General features: G+C 41.8%; 1 non-coding gene across 1 annotated transcript; it reads right to left on the bottom strand.

Moving 5' to 3' along the window:
* Positions 1-237: 237 nt before the first annotated feature.
* On the bottom strand, positions 238-343 carry LOC118886991. Its single transcript, XR_005017847.1, has one exon. It is a non-coding gene; the product is annotated as a U6 spliceosomal RNA (small nuclear RNA).
* Positions 344-17,003: the final 16,660 nt, after the last annotated feature.

The raw sequence follows: 17,003 nt of genomic DNA on the forward strand, positions 1-17,003 counted from the left end.
AGTGATATCATATGATATTTGTCTTTCTCTTTCTGACTTACTTCACTAAGTATGATAATCTCTAGGTCCATCCATGTTGCTGAAAATGGCATTATTTCATTCTTTTTTATGGCTGAGTAATATTCCATTGTATATATGTGTACATATCTTCTTTACCCATTCATCTGTTGATGGACACTTAGGTTGCTTCCATGTCTTGGCTATTGTGAATAGTGCTGCCATGAACATTGGGGTGCAAAAAATATGGAACACTTCACGAATTTGCATGTCATCCTTGTGTAGGGGCCATGGTAACTTCTCTGTATCGTTCCAATTTTACCATGTGTGCTGCCAAAGTGAGCACCAAACTGCTGAAATTTTTCAACATAAAATGTGTACTTCCAGTAGAAAATGCCAGACCAAGCACACTCTATTTAATCTCTCTGTTGAAACCTCATTAAAATTATAGTAAAAGAAAAAAAGGTTTAAACATACAGTGAAAAGAAAGCATGGTAGATACCAGAGGAAGTAGAAGGAAAACTGAGTTTTAAAAGTGTTGACAAGGGACCTCCCTGGTGGTCCAGTGGTTAAGACTTCCCCTTCCAATGCAGGGGGTGCAGGTTCGATCCCTGGTCGGCAAGCTAAGATCCCACATGCCTCGGGGCCAAAAAGCCAAAACATAAAACAGAAACAATATTGTAGAAAAATCAATAAAGACTTTAAAAATGGTCCATATCAAAAAAATCTTTAAAAAGAAAAAAGAAAATCATAGTCTGGATATGAAGCAAATGAGCTAGGGTACATCTCATGATGATGAATAAGGCTGAATGAATGAAGATGAAGGGAGAAGGGAGAATAAGAAGGGAGAATCAACTTGAACTTGATTCTAGGAAGATCCTCTTTAGAGAGTGTTCATGATCTTGGTGTCTTAGAGACGAGAGTGGAGTTAAAGCACACTTCTTAGCACAAGTGATTAATGTTTACACCGTCAAATGTTGTCACTGCTATTAACTGTTTTTTCATCTTGTAGAATCAACCCAGAGGCAAACACCAAAGACTTTATGTGGGTACATCAAAAAATATAAATGTTATGAACCTTGATGATATAAGAGTAAGATTTGTTTACAACACTGAGAAGTGGAGGGAAGGATACAGGTGACAACATGGTCATTTTACCAAGAGGGGATAAAGATAACACAGAGAGGGACCAATATTAGTGAACTAACTCTATTAAGGAGGGGAAGGAAGAAGGGAAGGGATTATAGATGAACTAGATCTTCATCCAACATTGCGGAAGCCAACAGGTAACATCTGAAGCTGATTGTTCAGAAAGAGCTGCATACATGTGGCAGGGGCTGCTGGTGGCTCTTTTAACGTGCATTCTCCTTTTCTTTTATGCAATAAAAATGAATCTGGGTACATGAACACCCAGCTAACAACTGCATTTTCCTTGAAGCTAGGTATGGCCAAAAAGGAGCCACGCTGGAATGTAGTGTGCAGCCTTTAGGTCAGTTCCTTGAAATAGGAGGAACCTGGCCGCCCCTCCTCTCTCTCCCTGCCTTCCCTAGGCTGGAGTGCAGGTGAGGCAGAATGTCTATGAAGCTTGTGGAAAAGGGCCATGTCCTCCACAGGGAGGCTGGAGCAGTGCCTTATATCACTGTGTTTTGGAGTTCCGTGTTAAGCAGTCTGACGTGTATCCTATTCCTATGAATAATTGTTTCAAGACATAAAGGCATGTAAGTCTTTTTTTTTTTATAAGTGTTTCTTTAAACTTTGGGTTTATTTATTTATTTATTTATTTATGGCTGTGTTGGGTCTTCGTTTCCGTGCGAGGGCTTTCTCTAGTTGCGGCGAGCGGGGGCCACTCTTCATCGCGGTGCGCGGGCCTCTCACTATCGCGGCCTCTCTTGTTGCGGAGCACAGGCTCCAGGCGCGCAGGCTCAGTAGTTGTGGCTCACGGGCCCAGCTGCTCCGCGGCATGTGGGATCTTCCCAGACCAGGGCTCGAACCCGTGTCCCCTGCATTCGCAGGCAGACTCTCAACCACTGCGCCACCAGGGAAGCCCGGCATGTAAGTCTTAAAACAGCAATGATTAAAAGTTGTTTTCTGGAAAAGCAGGATTCAGTGTGGGGTGGTTGAATCGAAGACAAGCATTGTTTTTCCTTATAACTATTTCTATGCCATTTAATTTTTAAGCACGTGTCCAAGAGAATTAAATATCAAGAACAACAGGAGCGGGGTGGTTTCAGTAATGACAGGTTGGTTAATGGTTTCAAACGCTCTGGAAGAGTCAACAGGTTGAGATTTGGCAGTTGGTTAATTGGATTTGGCCTCTTGGGCTGCACAGACTGAGGGTGACGGTGTGAAGTGCTGCTGGCAGGGCAAGCGTGATGGGGGCTGAGAACCGACTGGGGTTTGTCGTTGTCAAGGTCAGGGGTCAGTCCTAGTGGGTGGCAGGTGCACACTCCCGGTTGCAGTGGTTTAAAGAGAATGGAGGATATCTTTAGATGGGAGAGATGTGAGTAGATCTGTAGGTAAGATTTAGGACCTGAACATAAATTTGTAGGTAAGTAGTGCCCGGTCAAGGACCTGATGGCGATTCTAAAAAACTGGTTTAAAAGCAAAAGTGTAGGATCCTTTTAATATATTGTTGCATTCGGTTTGCTAGTATTTTGTTGAGGATTTTTGCATCTATGTTCATCAGTGATATTGGCCTATAAGCTTCTTTTTTGTGTGCATTCTTTGTCTGCTTTACGTATCAGGGTGAAGTAAGTCAGCCAGAGAAAGACAAATATCATATGATATCACTTACATGTGGAATCTAAAAAAAATGATACAAAAGGGAAGGTGGAAGCTTTGGCTTGGAAAGAAGAAGATTTCATCCCCCAAAACCAAAGGGAAAGGGGAATATTAGGAAGGGAGAAGTTAATCTCTTTATCAGTGTGTTAGTTTACAAAGTAATATCTTGAAAGAGTGAGTTTGTGGGTTTAACAAGGGAAACAGTTTGAAAGAGTTGACCTGGTGAATTACGCAGGAGATGAGCTGAGGGCTGGCCAAGGAGTCCTGTGCACTGGAGTAGGATTATCCATCATGGAAATGAAATCAGCTGGGTCCTGGGGCTGGACCCAAAGCTCTCAGCAGCTTAGCATTGGGAGCAGAAATAAAGACAGCTGGGTTAGTCCAGATTATCACCTTTTAGTAGTCTTCCCACTTAAAAATGTCTAAGGTAAAAAGTAGCTTGGCTGTTTTCTGTTACATCGATAGACACACTGAATAGCATGTTTACTGGTGGGTCAAATCAACCTGGCATGCAGCAATAATAACTGTGCCTTCCTTTTCATTCATGTCCTAATTTCTGTTTTTCCCCCATAGAAATTCAGTACATGTGCATTAATCTTACCTAAACTGGCCTGTTTTCTGCTTCCAGAAAAAACATTACTCAAGAATATTCTTCCACTGATATAGTTAAAAGATTAATAAAAGAAAGAAAATAAAATGGAGACACATGTAGAATAAAGTGTGTATTAAATCTGCTGAGCAATTCTAATCGGACTCATTGACTGTCTCTGCCCTGGTTATTTTGGACACAAACTACTGGGGCCTGTGTTTAAATCATAAGGTACAAGGAAGGAATGGATTGTGATGTTTCTGTGTGCTCCTCTGTTTTCTGACTACAAAACTGACAGTGACTCTTTACAGTAGGAAATGTTTAGCTGTAACCCTTTGGTAGGGACCAGTGGAGACTGCAGATTTGCTTGTAGTTATACTAGAAAACTCTGGCATGTTTTCTCTATACAGCATGGAAGTGTAACCTCAGAGGTGTAGCTAGGACTGCTGAAATGGGTTCAGGATCTGATGAAGAAAAATGTTCAGGTCCCTCCCAGCATTTGGTTGAGGTTCACATCCTCTTCCAGCCCAGATTATTTGTACTGAATTTCTCCAACCTGTTCAGCCCTAAACGTGCCAAGAAACCTAAGCGTAGTTCAAATAAAGATATGATTCCATCATTTCAAGACCACCTGCCAGCATTTTGTTGTATTCTTTCTTTCTTTTTTTCTTTTTTCCAGCTCCATAAAGGGCTTTAAAAAAAAGCACAGAGTTAAAAAAAAAAAAGAAGTCAAATGGGTACTAGGTATAATTTCTGCTCCAATGGTCCCTACAAAACTTCAAGAAACAAAAGGTGCCTGAAAATATTCATTTGGAAATGACATTACCAACTAATTCTAGCTCTTGTCAATGTAACCAGAGATCTCATGTCTCTCTACAATGTCTCTGTTTTCTACACTGTATCCTTTCTGGTTGTAAGACACTATCTGGCATCTTTTCCGAGATAACCACCTAAATGACTCAGGATTACACAAGGCAAGAGACAATCTTCTCTTTTCTTTCTCAAATGTGGTGGACCCATCCAAATAGTGGTCCCCTGGATTACAAAGGGGGCGGGGGTCTCTTTGTACCCTTGGGTGGGTGTGGGGAGGGGTTGGTCCTGATTCTTCATCTTCAGGGGAGGTGATGAGAATGAGAAGCACAGAAAAGCCTTGAGTTTCCTGACCGCATTGAAGTAATCCTGACTGCATCACATGCTGCTTGTACCTAGGATTCTAAAGTTTAAGAACAGTGGCACTAGTCCATGAAAGATGAAATAAGAAATTTTAAGATACGAAAACTATAAACTAAACTAGCAGCATATACGTGGAGCCTGTTTAAGACTTTTCCACTTGAGGCTCTGGTGGAGAGTGGTGACTCAATCACTGTTTAAGTAAAAACTTAAATAAAAAATCGTGAATGTATTCTTTTGGTAATTATATTTAGCACATGCCTACATTTTGAGACTTAGGTCATAAGCCACTAGTTCAGCCATCTGTCTGACCCAGTTTCACGTTATGGTCTCAAAGCTGCATGCCAGACCTGTTAGTAAAGATAATAAAATTAAAAAAAAAATCTGAGCTGGAGGGGACTTACAATTTGACTCTGAAACCGAACATTGCTTGACACATCAAGATATTATAAACATCTGTGAATTCAGGGAGAGATCTCAACGGAGCTTAGAAATATGTGTAAAGAAAAGGTTTAATAGCCTCCTAAGCCCTGAAAATTATTCATGCTGGTGAAATTCTGCTTTGGGCAAATGCTCTGTCTTCTCTTTGTTTTCTGATTTACTGGCAATTTTAACACTTCAGCCGAAAGCAGTCGTACCACATTTCCAAACTGGTTCACTTTTGCTCTAACTTTCAACCTAGGCTTAAGCTCAGGGCTGCCAGGAAGTAGGAGCCAGTCCAGGACACTGAAAGTGGCAAGGAACTAGATACTAAAAGAGAGATAATAAGGAAAACACCCGTGATGCATTTCGGCTGAGTCAAGCATACAAACACCGTCTCTGGAAAGATAAAAAAAAAATGTGTTCAGTGCTTCAAAGCCATGAGCTCTGCTCATCAGCGATCCCATCCATGACAACGGTCTGAAGTTCCAAATTCTGCAGCTGAGGGCTTGGCTTTGTCTACAAGTAGTGCTTGAATCAAAAGGAGTCTGGAAGTTCTGCCTTATGCATTCTGTGGCACTGGACGTGCAGAGGTGGCTGGGATTGTCATGTGAAGACACAGAAGCGCTGACCTCATAACCAGAATGACGGCTTCCCCGATGGGAGGAACCTTGGAGAACATCTAAAGCCAACCCCCCACCCTGCAGTTGAGCAGCTCCCACTCAATTAGGGGTGGCTTTTCTATTAAAATTATGTTTTTGTTCATTTCTCCCATGGTTAAAAGAGTTTTTGCTTTGGATGTATTTTGATGCAATGCTGTCTGTCAAACAGAAGTCTGTGGCATTGGTGTGTGAGCTGTAAATTGTATCTTTTTGATGATAGCCTCCTGAACAATGTAAAGATTACAAAACAGAGATCCAGACTTTTGAGACTTAGGTCATAAGCCACTAGTTCAGCCATCTGTCTGACCCAGTTTCACGTTACGGTCTTAAAGCTGCATGCCAGACCTGTTAGTAAAGATAATAAAATTTTAAAAACTCTGAACTGGAGGGGACTTATAATTTGACTTACAATTTGACAAGTTAAATAACCAGCCCAGAATCAGAGAGATAGTAACAGATGCAAAACTAGACACAACCTTGCTTTCCTTGCTGTCACCTTGAGCTTTTTTATCCTTGTGCCACATCAGTGTGGGTTTTATATGGCCACCGTGTGGAGAATCCCCTCTGTGTGTCATCTATTGCTAAGTACCATTACTCTGTAAATAATGAGAGCTGAATATGGAGAATTTCGAAGTGCTCTCAGGTTCTGGCACACACAAAAAAATGGGATTACATTTTTCAGAAGAGAGAAGGCAAGCCTAACCTTGGCTTCCAAAGAATGGCATAAGTGCTGGGTGAATGTAAAAACCTCTAACAAAAATGCAATCATGGAAGAGGCAACACGGAGCATGGAGTTGTATGACTGGGTTCCAGCCTGGCTGTGCCATTTCTCACGAGGCCAGCTCTGGAGTGGCCTGGATAGACTGAGTCAGATGCAGCGACGTTGAAGAAACTATCAGTGGGCACCACCCCCCCCCACCCCCATCAGTGATGCTGTTTCTGCTTGTCAACCAGAGTCCACGCCTGGGGCTAAGGTGCAGAGGAACAAATACGTTCTTGCTAAAGTACCTTTGAAAACCAGGGTCTCAGGCATTCTGAGTGGGTTTCAAACCAGGAACAGGCAGGGCTCTTTAAAACAGTGTGGTCTTTGTTTCTGGCCATGAGGTTCTAAGATACTTTTTAAAAAAATGTTTATTGAAATATAGTTGATATACAAAATTGTAATGTTGTGTTAGTTTCAGGTGTACAGCAAAGTGATTCATATATATATTCTTTTTCAGATTCTTTTCCATTATTGGTTATTACAAGATATTGAGTAGAGTTCCCAAAAAGCTAGTCTTTCTTTTTTTTTTTTTTTTTAAGTATTTTCTCCCAACTTGTGACTTGTGTTCTGATTCTCGTGACGTTGTCTTTTGCAAAGCAGACGTTTTTAATTTATTTTATTTATTTATTTATTTTTGGCTGTGTTGGGTCTTTGTTTCTGTGCGAGGGCTTTCTCCAGTTGCGGCGAGCGGGGGCCACTCCTCATCGTGGTGCGCGGGCCTCTCACTGTCGCGGCCTCTCTTGTTGCGGAGCACAAGCTCCAGACGCGCAGGCTCAGTAGTTGTGGCTCACGGGCCCAGTTGCTCCGCGGCATGTGGGATCTTCCCAGACCAGGGCTCGAACCCGTGTCCCCTGCATCGGCAGGCGGATTCTCAACCACTGCGCCACCAGGGAAGCCCGCTAGGCTTTCTTGACTGCTGTTCTAATCCCAAATCCTTTCCAGAATAACCCCCGTTATCAATTGATGTGTATCTTCCAGACATTTTGCTGAATGTTTGTTTATACATATACATATAATGTACACATATATGTAGACATATGTGTGTATAGAAATATCCAGGAGACTTTGATTACTGTGCTTCATTTTCTCCTGTAAAATTCTTCTGGAAACACACCCACCTGTGACAACCCCAAGCAGTGAAGCTTAATTAAAAGGAGGGTAAGAGGAAGAGGTCTAACAATTTATAGAATGACTAAGTTTTTTCAGGCATTTAAAATTTTTATTATTTTCTTATTTAAGCTTCACAAAAATTCTTGGAGTTCAGAATCATTTTATCTATTGTACTGATGCAGAAATTAAAACACATCGACAGATGAATGGATAAAGAAGATGGGGCACATATATACAATGGAATATTACTCAGCCATAAAAAGAAACTAAATTGAGTTATTTGTAGTGAGGTGGATGGACCTAGAGTCTGTCATACAGAGTGAAGTAAGTCAGAAAGAGAAAAGCAAATACCGTATGCTAACACATATATATGGAACCTAAAAAAAAAAAAAAAAAGGTCATGAAGAACCTAGGGGCAGGACAGGAATAAAGACGCAGACGTAGGGAATGGACTTGAGGACACAGGGAAGGGGAAGGGTAAGCTGGGACAAAGTGAGAGAGTGGCATGGACATATATACACTACCAAATGTAAAATAGATAGCTAGTGGGAAGCAGCCGCATAGCACAGGGAGATCAGCTCAGTGCTTTGTGACCACCTAGAGGGGTGGGATAGGGAGGGTGGGAGGGAGGGAAAAGCAAGAGGGAAGAGATATGGGGATATATGTATATGTGTAGCTGATTCACTTTGTTATAAAGCAGAAACTAACACACCATTGTAAAGCAATTATACTCCAATAAAGATGTTAAAAAAAAAGATATTAAAACACAGAGAGGTAAAGTAACTTGCTAATAGTAAAGACAGAATTCAAACCATGTCTGTTTGGTCTCCAAAATCAAGTCTCTTTTCACTCTGTTATACAGCCCCACCCCGATTCTAGTACACTGCATTGTATAGCATATTGAAATGAAAACTACTGTAAGATATTTCACATTTTTATTACTGCATGCAAATAGACTGGATTTTAGAAGTCTGAAGGATAAAATCATGTACTATCCACTAAGGAAAATAGCAATGATAATTCTTTCAGTTTTCAGTTAGAATCTGTTTGCAAAGTACCCGTTAAGGCAAGAGAAATTATTTTTATTTCGTATAATGAAAAGAAAAAAAGCTAAAATTTTATAGATACAATTATTAAAGACAATAAACCTTGAAGAAGGTCCAAAACAACACTTCACATTCAATATTAGTATTTTACTTTGCAATCTCAAATAGAACACACTAAGGTATTTTTATGGTAGTCTTCAAATATGTAAATGTGTTGTGTTAAAATTCTTCCCATTTTATGATTGGGAAATGTGAGAAAAAGGAAAAGGCTTCTGTGAGGTCACCAGGTCAGAAAGTAATGTATTAAACTATGGTTTTAGCTCAGGGTAGACAGATTTTTAGAACAGAATTTAGGGTATAGGTCTCTGTAAAATGTAATACCACACAAATATTTGTTATTTGTGTTGCTGTTATCTTCAGATGAGAATGGAGGCCCATGGAGGGTATGCATTCATTGAAAGTAGCTGTCCCATTGAATGGTTTGGAAAATCACCAATGGGTCTATAGGGTATAGAAAGTTATATATATTATGTAAGTAGACAGTCTTTGGTATGATTTTTTCCCTCTTTGTAAAATATCAAAAGGAGTAAAACTAAATTTAAGAGAATAATGCACCAAGAACCGAATTCTTATGATTTCTCTTTTTCCCATCTCTTCTCTCACCAAACTCTCAGCTCCTTCTTTTCTCCTTGTCCTTCCTTTTCAAAGATAGAGATGATATTAGAGATGGGAAGCCATGGAATTGTTCTTAGATTGTAGCTCTTTTGACTTTGTCTCTCCTTGGATGTTCTGGGGCCATCATCATCTCTGGCTGAGATTTGCTGGAGACTTCTGATAGAGCTTTTTGGTCAGCCAGTCACCCCATCAGACTGGGATTCCGAGAGCCCGAGAAAGTGACTCACACAGCACGGAAGATCCCACAGCTGTCCACTCCCACGGGTCTCAATTATCATTCATTCCACTAGGGTTTGGTGTTCACTTCCATTAGGATACACCTCTGTGTTTGGTTTCAGTGAACCACACTTCCCTTTTAATCCTTGGTGCCCACTACAACTTTAAAAAAATGTCCATCGACAGGTGAATGGATAAAGAAGATGTGGTGTGTGTGTATATATATACACACACACACACACACACACACACACACAATGGAATATTACTCAGCCGTAAAAAAGAACGAAACAATGCCATTTACAGCAACATGGATGGACCTAAAGATTATCATACTAAGTGACCCCAATGAGTGGACAAAGACGAGTATCATATGATATCACTTATATGTGGCATCTAAAAAAACGATATAGGGCTTCCCTGGTGGCGCAGTGGTTGAGAATCTGCCTGCGAATGCAGGGGACACGGGTTTGAGCCCTGGTCTGGGAAGATCCCACATGCTGCGGAGCAACTAGGCCCGTGAGCCACAACTACTGAGTCTGCGCGTCTGGAGCCTGTGCTCCGCAACAAGAGAGGCCACGATAATGAGAGGCCCGTGCACTGCGATGAAGAGTGGCCCCCACTTGCCGCAACTAGAGAAAGCCCTCGCACAGAAACGAAGACCCAACACAGCCAAAAATAAATAAATAAATAAATAAATTTAAAAAAAATGATACAAATGAACTTATTTACAAAACAAAAATAGACTCACAGACAGAAAACAAACTTATGGTTATCAAAATGGAAAGGGGAGGATAAATTAGGGATTTGGGATTAACAGGTGTGCATTACTATATATAAAATAGGTAAACAACAAGGACCTACTGTCTACTACTGGGAACTATATTCAATATCTTGTAATAGCCTATAATGGAAAAGAATCTGAAAAGGAATATATATATATACACACATATATATGTATATATGTTTAACTGAATCACTTTGCTGTACACCTGAAACATTGTAAATCAACTATACTTCAATTAAAATTAAAAAAAAAATAAACTAGCTGACAAACAACACATGATGTAATTTGAATGGCATCAGAGGAAATTAAGGAAGTAGAGACCAGAGGTGTATATATTTAGAAATGTGCCTACCCTCCAGTCATCCCCCATCAGCCTCTGGAATCTTCTACAACCTGTCATTGTGACTCTACTACGGAGTTGACAGTCCCCAAATGAGGAGACAAAACGCTCGCTACTTGACCTGCACTTGTGAGACCTGATTCACTTCAGGTCCTGGGACAAAACATCTTCAGGAGACATTTACATCCTCCCCACTGAAAATGGAGACAGCTCAGCATCACCAGCCTTGCGGTTGGTGTGGCTCTAATTCTGGGCTCAAGTATTTTGGAAGCTGAGTGCCTATGTCTGATGCGAGCCTCTAAACCTGACACCCTGCTTTGTGCTTGTCAGTTTTGCATTCTCTGCCCCTAAAGTTCCGGTAGATCCTGAAGCCCTGCAGTCTCTTGACAAAGTTCCCCGATGCCACACCTCCTTGTGTCCTGCCCCTGGACCATGTGTTGCTATGGTGCTCCTGGGTGGTAGACAGAACAATGGTGCCCCAAAGATCCTAATCCCTGGAACCTGGGAATATGTTAGGTTACAGAACAAAGGGGAACTAAGGTTGCAGATGGAATCCATGTTGCCGATCAGCTGACCTTAAAATAGGGGGGTTATCCTGGATTATCCAGATGAACCCAATGTAAACACAAGAGTCCTGAAACGTGGAAGAAGGAAGCAGAAATATCAGTGTCAGACTGAGGTGGAGTGAGAGACTCGACTGGTCGTTGTTGACTTTGAAGAGGGAAGACCAACGTCGTGAGCCAGGGCATGAAAGCCGCCTCTAAATTTGGAAGAAGACAGGAAACAGATTCTTCCCTGGAGCCTCTGGGAGAAGCACACTCATCTTGTTTTGGTTCAGTGAGACCCATTTCTGACTTTTGACCTCCAGAACTTAAGATGATAAATTTATATTGCTTCAAGCCACCAAATTTGCAGGAATTTGTTAGAGCAGCAATGGAAAACTAATACGTCCTGCACATCCTCCCATCTCTCCTGTTTGTGTTTAACCCCTAGTGAAGCAGCTACGTTACCGAATCTTTTTTCTTTGTTGCTATTATTGAAATGACTGTGTCTGTTGGTAAGTCTGGGTCACAGTAAGTCTCCTCTGCCCTGTGAAGGTTGACCTTTCCATGCCCATGTCACGAAAATTGATACTAAAAAGTCCACCAAGTAGAACCTAAGATTTAAGAACACTGTCGGTTGGCCAGACCACATCTATAGGTACCAATCCACCTAACACCAGCTCCCCCTTTGTGTGACCTTGGACAAATGACTGTGCCTCTCTGAGCCCCAGTTTTTATCTGTAAAATGGGTAGTAAACCTCCTTGGATAGGATACTTGGAATGAATAAAAGATAATGCCAGAAAAGTACACAGTGCCTGGCACAAAGTAATGTTTACATAAATATTATTTCTGCTTCTTGTCAATGTCTCGCTCATTATTTCCCAGCTGGTACAACAGAGACACTAATTTAACCAAAGACCTTGATGAAATGCCTTGGGAAACCAGGCATATGGTCCCCTCTGCATTCAAGAACCACTTGACTCTGTGCTACTCCAGCATGTAGACCGTGATATATCAATATGGGAAGTCATGTCCTTGGTGATTCCAAGACCAAACTTCAGAGGGACAGAAAGAGAATAATGATGTCATTTTGCAACATAGAAACTTGAAGTGTACAGTGTGGTGGAAGACGTGGGCTTGAATCCTGCTTCTACCACCTCATGGCTTTGAGTGGACTGGCCCTGGATAAACACTGAGGTCACTGAGCCTTGGTTTCCTTGGCTGTAAAATAGCATTGATGAAACCTACTTTGCAGGTTGTAATAAGGATTAAGTAAAACGATGTATATAAACAATGCATATAAATTGTTTAGCATATTTTTGGCCTGCAACATGTAATTAATACATGAGAGTTATATATTTTATTTTGTTTTTGTCCGTTTGCTATATTCCTCACAGATTTTCTCAGCACTCTGATAAAAGAATAGGATTAATTATAAAATGAAATGTAAAATTCTTACCTGAAGGTCTAGATTCAGTTTTAAGTTCACCCTGCCCCTTCCTCCAAAATCCAAGTAGCTTGAGATCCAGTGCAAACGTAAGTGGAAAAAAATGTTATTGGCATCTGTAGTAGATGACTATACATCCTCTTGTTCAGGGCATATTAAATAAATTAATCTTGGTGTGATCCTAAAATTGGTAAGGCAGCTTAGGTAAAATCCAGGGCAGTAAGTTGCCAGAACTGATTATGCGTCCTGGTGGCAGGACCTGAGAAACGGAGCAGCTGATTGGTTTAAAGAGGCTTATTCTATGGATACACCCTCATCCAGGAACCCCATATTCGTACAAAGCCACTTAGATGTTTTGTCTCCTCAATAAACATCTTTAAGGGGAAAAAATTGTACTGAACACCTATGGGCATGCCAACTAATGTTTATTATTATTATTATTATTATTATTATTATTATTATTATTATTTTAAATACTAGGCTAAGCTTTTTATTTGCATTCCTCCTCTCCTTTCATCCCTCAACACTTCACACCGTTTTTTTTTAAAGTCTTTATTGAACTTGTTACAATATTGCTTCTGTTCTTTTTTTTAATATATATAAACGTATTTATTTTTGGCTGCGCTGGGTCTTTGTTGCTGCATGCGGGCTTTCTCTAGTTGCGGCGAGCGGGGGCTACTCTTCGTTGCGGTGCACGGGCTTCTCCTTGCAGTGGCTTCTCTTGTTGTGGAGCACGGGCTCTAGGCGCGCGGGCTTCAGTAGTTGCGGCACGTGGTCTCAGTAGTTGTGGCTCGCAGGCTCCAGAGCACAGGCTCAGTAGTTGTGGCGCACGGGCTTAGTTGCTCCACGGCATGTGGGATCTTCCCGGACCAGGGCATGAACCTCTGTCCCCTGCATTGGCAGGTGGATTCTTAACCCCTGTGCCACCAGGGAAGTCCATGTTTATTATTTTAAAATAAGAAATATATTCTCTGGTTCACATCCCTCTCACTTAAGGTTTGACGGCATGAGCCAGTTCTCCCAGAGGTCTATTGATCCTAAAGAAATTAATCACTGAGGTGTAAAATGGAGTGAAGAATTCAGTCTTGACCTACAGAAATGTGTCAACCAGCCCATGTTCTCGCCCAAATGTCCCTTCTTCATGATTATACAGTCTGCTCTGTTTTCCAGCTCAATACAGCACAGTTCGGGTAAGAGGCCGGGGTAGGGGTCGGGAATTCCAAACGACACTGGGACCAGGTGAGACAGAGCCTACGTGTGAGTCGTGTGAGAGTGGCTTGGATGGGGTGCGAGGAGGGTCTCTCATAGCTGGACAGCCTTGTAGTTTCTCCAGCATCAGGGATTAATCATCGTTACCCCTCTCTTGGGACCCTGATGCAGTTGTGTTGTAAGAGTGGGAACTGTGATTTCCTGGCTCGGGCTTGAGGTGTATGACCCTTTCACTGATGGGGAGGAGAAAGTAGACAAAGAAAATGCGCAGTGTAACTTCCCCTGGGACCTTGAGATTGGGGTCCTGGGCCAATCTGCTGAGCTGGTGTTATCAGAACAAGCCCACGGGCAGCTAGGAAAAATGTAATCTCTTTTGCTATGTTCCTAGATGGAAATCTTATGTATATACCTTAAAAGAGCCTATAAAATGGTATCCTTATTTTGGCCTCATAATTAAGTCATAACAGAAGGCTGCGCTGCTTTTACGAGGCAGTATTCTAGTTCCTAAGTGGGTAAGAGACATAGATGCTTGCCAAAAATTGTAATTTGTTCTGCCAAGTACCCTCCACCCCTGCTCCCACCCTGTTCTTGACGAGAGAAACAGGTCTGGGCTTGCTCTGAAAGAGTTAAAATGAAACTACTTAAGCTCATGTGGGACTTAAAAAAAAAAAAAGAGCAGCAGAGGCTGTTGACGAGAGCAAAGTTAAGCTGGAGTTGCCATCAGGGCAGGAGTATTGATCATTTTGAAGAGGAGTTCTGGGGTTAGAAAATAAGGTTGACTGACTGTTGTCACTTCGTGTATGTAGGGGACCACGCAGAAGTCGAGCCGGCCACTCCTGGTCCCTGGCAGACTGCAGGAGTCATGCGAAGGTGCCCCATCTCACATAAAGAAAAGGGAAATGTGTTTTCATTTTTCTCCCATAAAAATAATATTTAAAGTATGGTTTGGTTTCCAGACAGTTTTAAGAGCTAAAAGGCTCATGAGGTAGGGGTTGGGGGGAGTTAGGAATGGTCATAACATTTAAATGTGCAAAAAATTACCTTAATTTGGGGGGACTTGCAGGAATTGTATATTTGATATCAATTTATTTTCAGATCAGTGGTTTCATTCTTAAAATATTCACATTCAGCAGAGTCCGGAGACAATTAAATTATAAAATGAGATGTTTGCAAAGAATTTGTTTCCAAGAAATATGGTCCCAAAGGCCCATATTTTAGTAAACTTGACTTTAGAAGACCTGCTCCAGGCAATTAAATGTACGTAACTTAACAAAGCCCAGGAGTGAGGTTGCCTTCAGCTACACTCTTAGAAAAAAGATTTCCATAAAAACGTGCTTTCTTGTATTCTATTCGTGAAAATTATTCTTTAAATATTATTCTGCATTAAAGACATGTGAAGTAAAATGATTCTTAAACGAGCTCAAATTTATCTAAAGGAAAATGAATCCATCGTTATTTGCACCCTTTCCGCTGGAAGGAGGGAAAAGGTAACATAAAAACGGAAAAGGGGGGCTTCCCTGGTGGCGCAGTGGTTGAGAGTCTGCCTGCCAATGCAGGGGACGCGGGTTTGAGCCCTGGTCTGGGAGGATCCCACATGCCGCGGAGCAACTGGGCCCGTGAGCCACAATTACTGAGCCTGCGCGTCTGGAGCCTGTGCTCCGCAACAAGAGAGGCCGCGATGGTGAGAGGCCCGCGCACCGCGATGAAGAGTGGTCCCCACTTGCTGCAACTAGAGAAGGCCCTCGCTCACAAACGAAGACTCAACACAGTCATAAATAAATAAATAAAAGAACGTGAATTTCTTTAAAAAAAAAAAAAAAACGGAAAAGGTAGTGGGATGAATTCATTCCTTGGGCCTTCAGAAATTATGTGCATTTTTCCGATAGCTTTTTCATTGCTAAAAAGCACAATCCTCAGTCATCTACATTTTTCCCATTTGGAAAAAATTGCATAATTGAACTGTTGCCAAAAGCAAAATATTTGATTGCACCTTCGAAAGTGGCTTTCAGAAAAGACCAGTAAATCTAAGACCCCATTGCGATGTAGAAAGAATCTAAAAATGTCGTTGTCTTATTTATGTCTTCCAAGTATCTGACTGAGAAAATGATTGGCAGCTCTACACATACCCCGGCACCTCCCTAGAGTTCTTAGTTACCTACTGCTGCATAACAAACACCCCCAAAGACAGTGACTTAAAGCAGTGACAATAATTTCTCACAACTCTATGGGTTAGCTGGCTTTACCTGGGATCCTTCATGCTACTCCTTCCATTTTCTGTTCTCAGCTGGGACCGTTGGGCCCCTTCCTCCAAGTAGCGTCCTGTCCTGGAATTCTCTATGCCACGGTAGCCTAGGGGAGCGCTCCAAGAGGCTCGAGATAGAGATGATGAGGCCTTTGAAGAGCTGGGCTCTGGAATCTGGCTGCATCTCTTCTGCCACCTTCTGTTGGTCTTAGCAAGTCACAAACGCAGCCCGGATTCGAGGGGGTAGAGAAACAGACTCCACCTCGGGGTAAGAGAATTGACAAGGACACATGTGAGGGTCTGATATACTGGAATGGAGGAATTTGTGTTCACTAATTCAGGCTGCTCTAATAAAACCCCACAGACTGGGTGGCTTATAATCCAAAGAAAGTATTTCTCACAGTTCTGGAGGCTGAGAAGCCCAAGATCAAGGTGCTAGCAGATTCAGTGTCTGGTGAAGGCCCACTTCCTAGATGGCCATAACCTCACATGGGCTGTAACCTCACATGGAAGAAGGGACAAGGGACCTTTCTCAGGCCTCTTTGATAAGGGCTCTGCCCTCATGCCCTAGTCATCCCCCAAAGGCTCCATTCCCTACCATTATCTCCCCAAAACCTTATTACTAAAATCACACTGGGCATTAAGTTTTCAACATATGACTTTTGGGGGGACACAGACATTCAGTCTATAGCCACTATCTGCCATAGGTGATTTGTAAGATTTGGTGTCAGGTCAGGAATGATAAGTGGGACTCTTTCTTTGACTCGACAGATGCTAATGGACTTGGAAACAGATTCACTGTTATCTTCCCACCAGTGACTGCTGATTCTTTGTCACCATCGAGATTTGAAGTATCACCTTGGCCCAGAAAAGTGGCTACCACATTGTACAGCTAAATAGCTAAATAAATACTGAAAGCATTGAATGAAGAAAACACATATGGATAAAGCTTCACTCCTTTCATAAGAAATGAACTTATGGGAAAAGAATCCCATGGTTTTCTTGA

Source organism: Balaenoptera musculus, chromosome 1 (assembly GCF_009873245.2).
Source record: "Balaenoptera musculus isolate JJ_BM4_2016_0621 chromosome 1, mBalMus1.pri.v3, whole genome shotgun sequence".
In the NCBI taxonomy this organism is placed as follows: domain Eukaryota; kingdom Metazoa; phylum Chordata; class Mammalia; order Artiodactyla; family Balaenopteridae; genus Balaenoptera; species Balaenoptera musculus.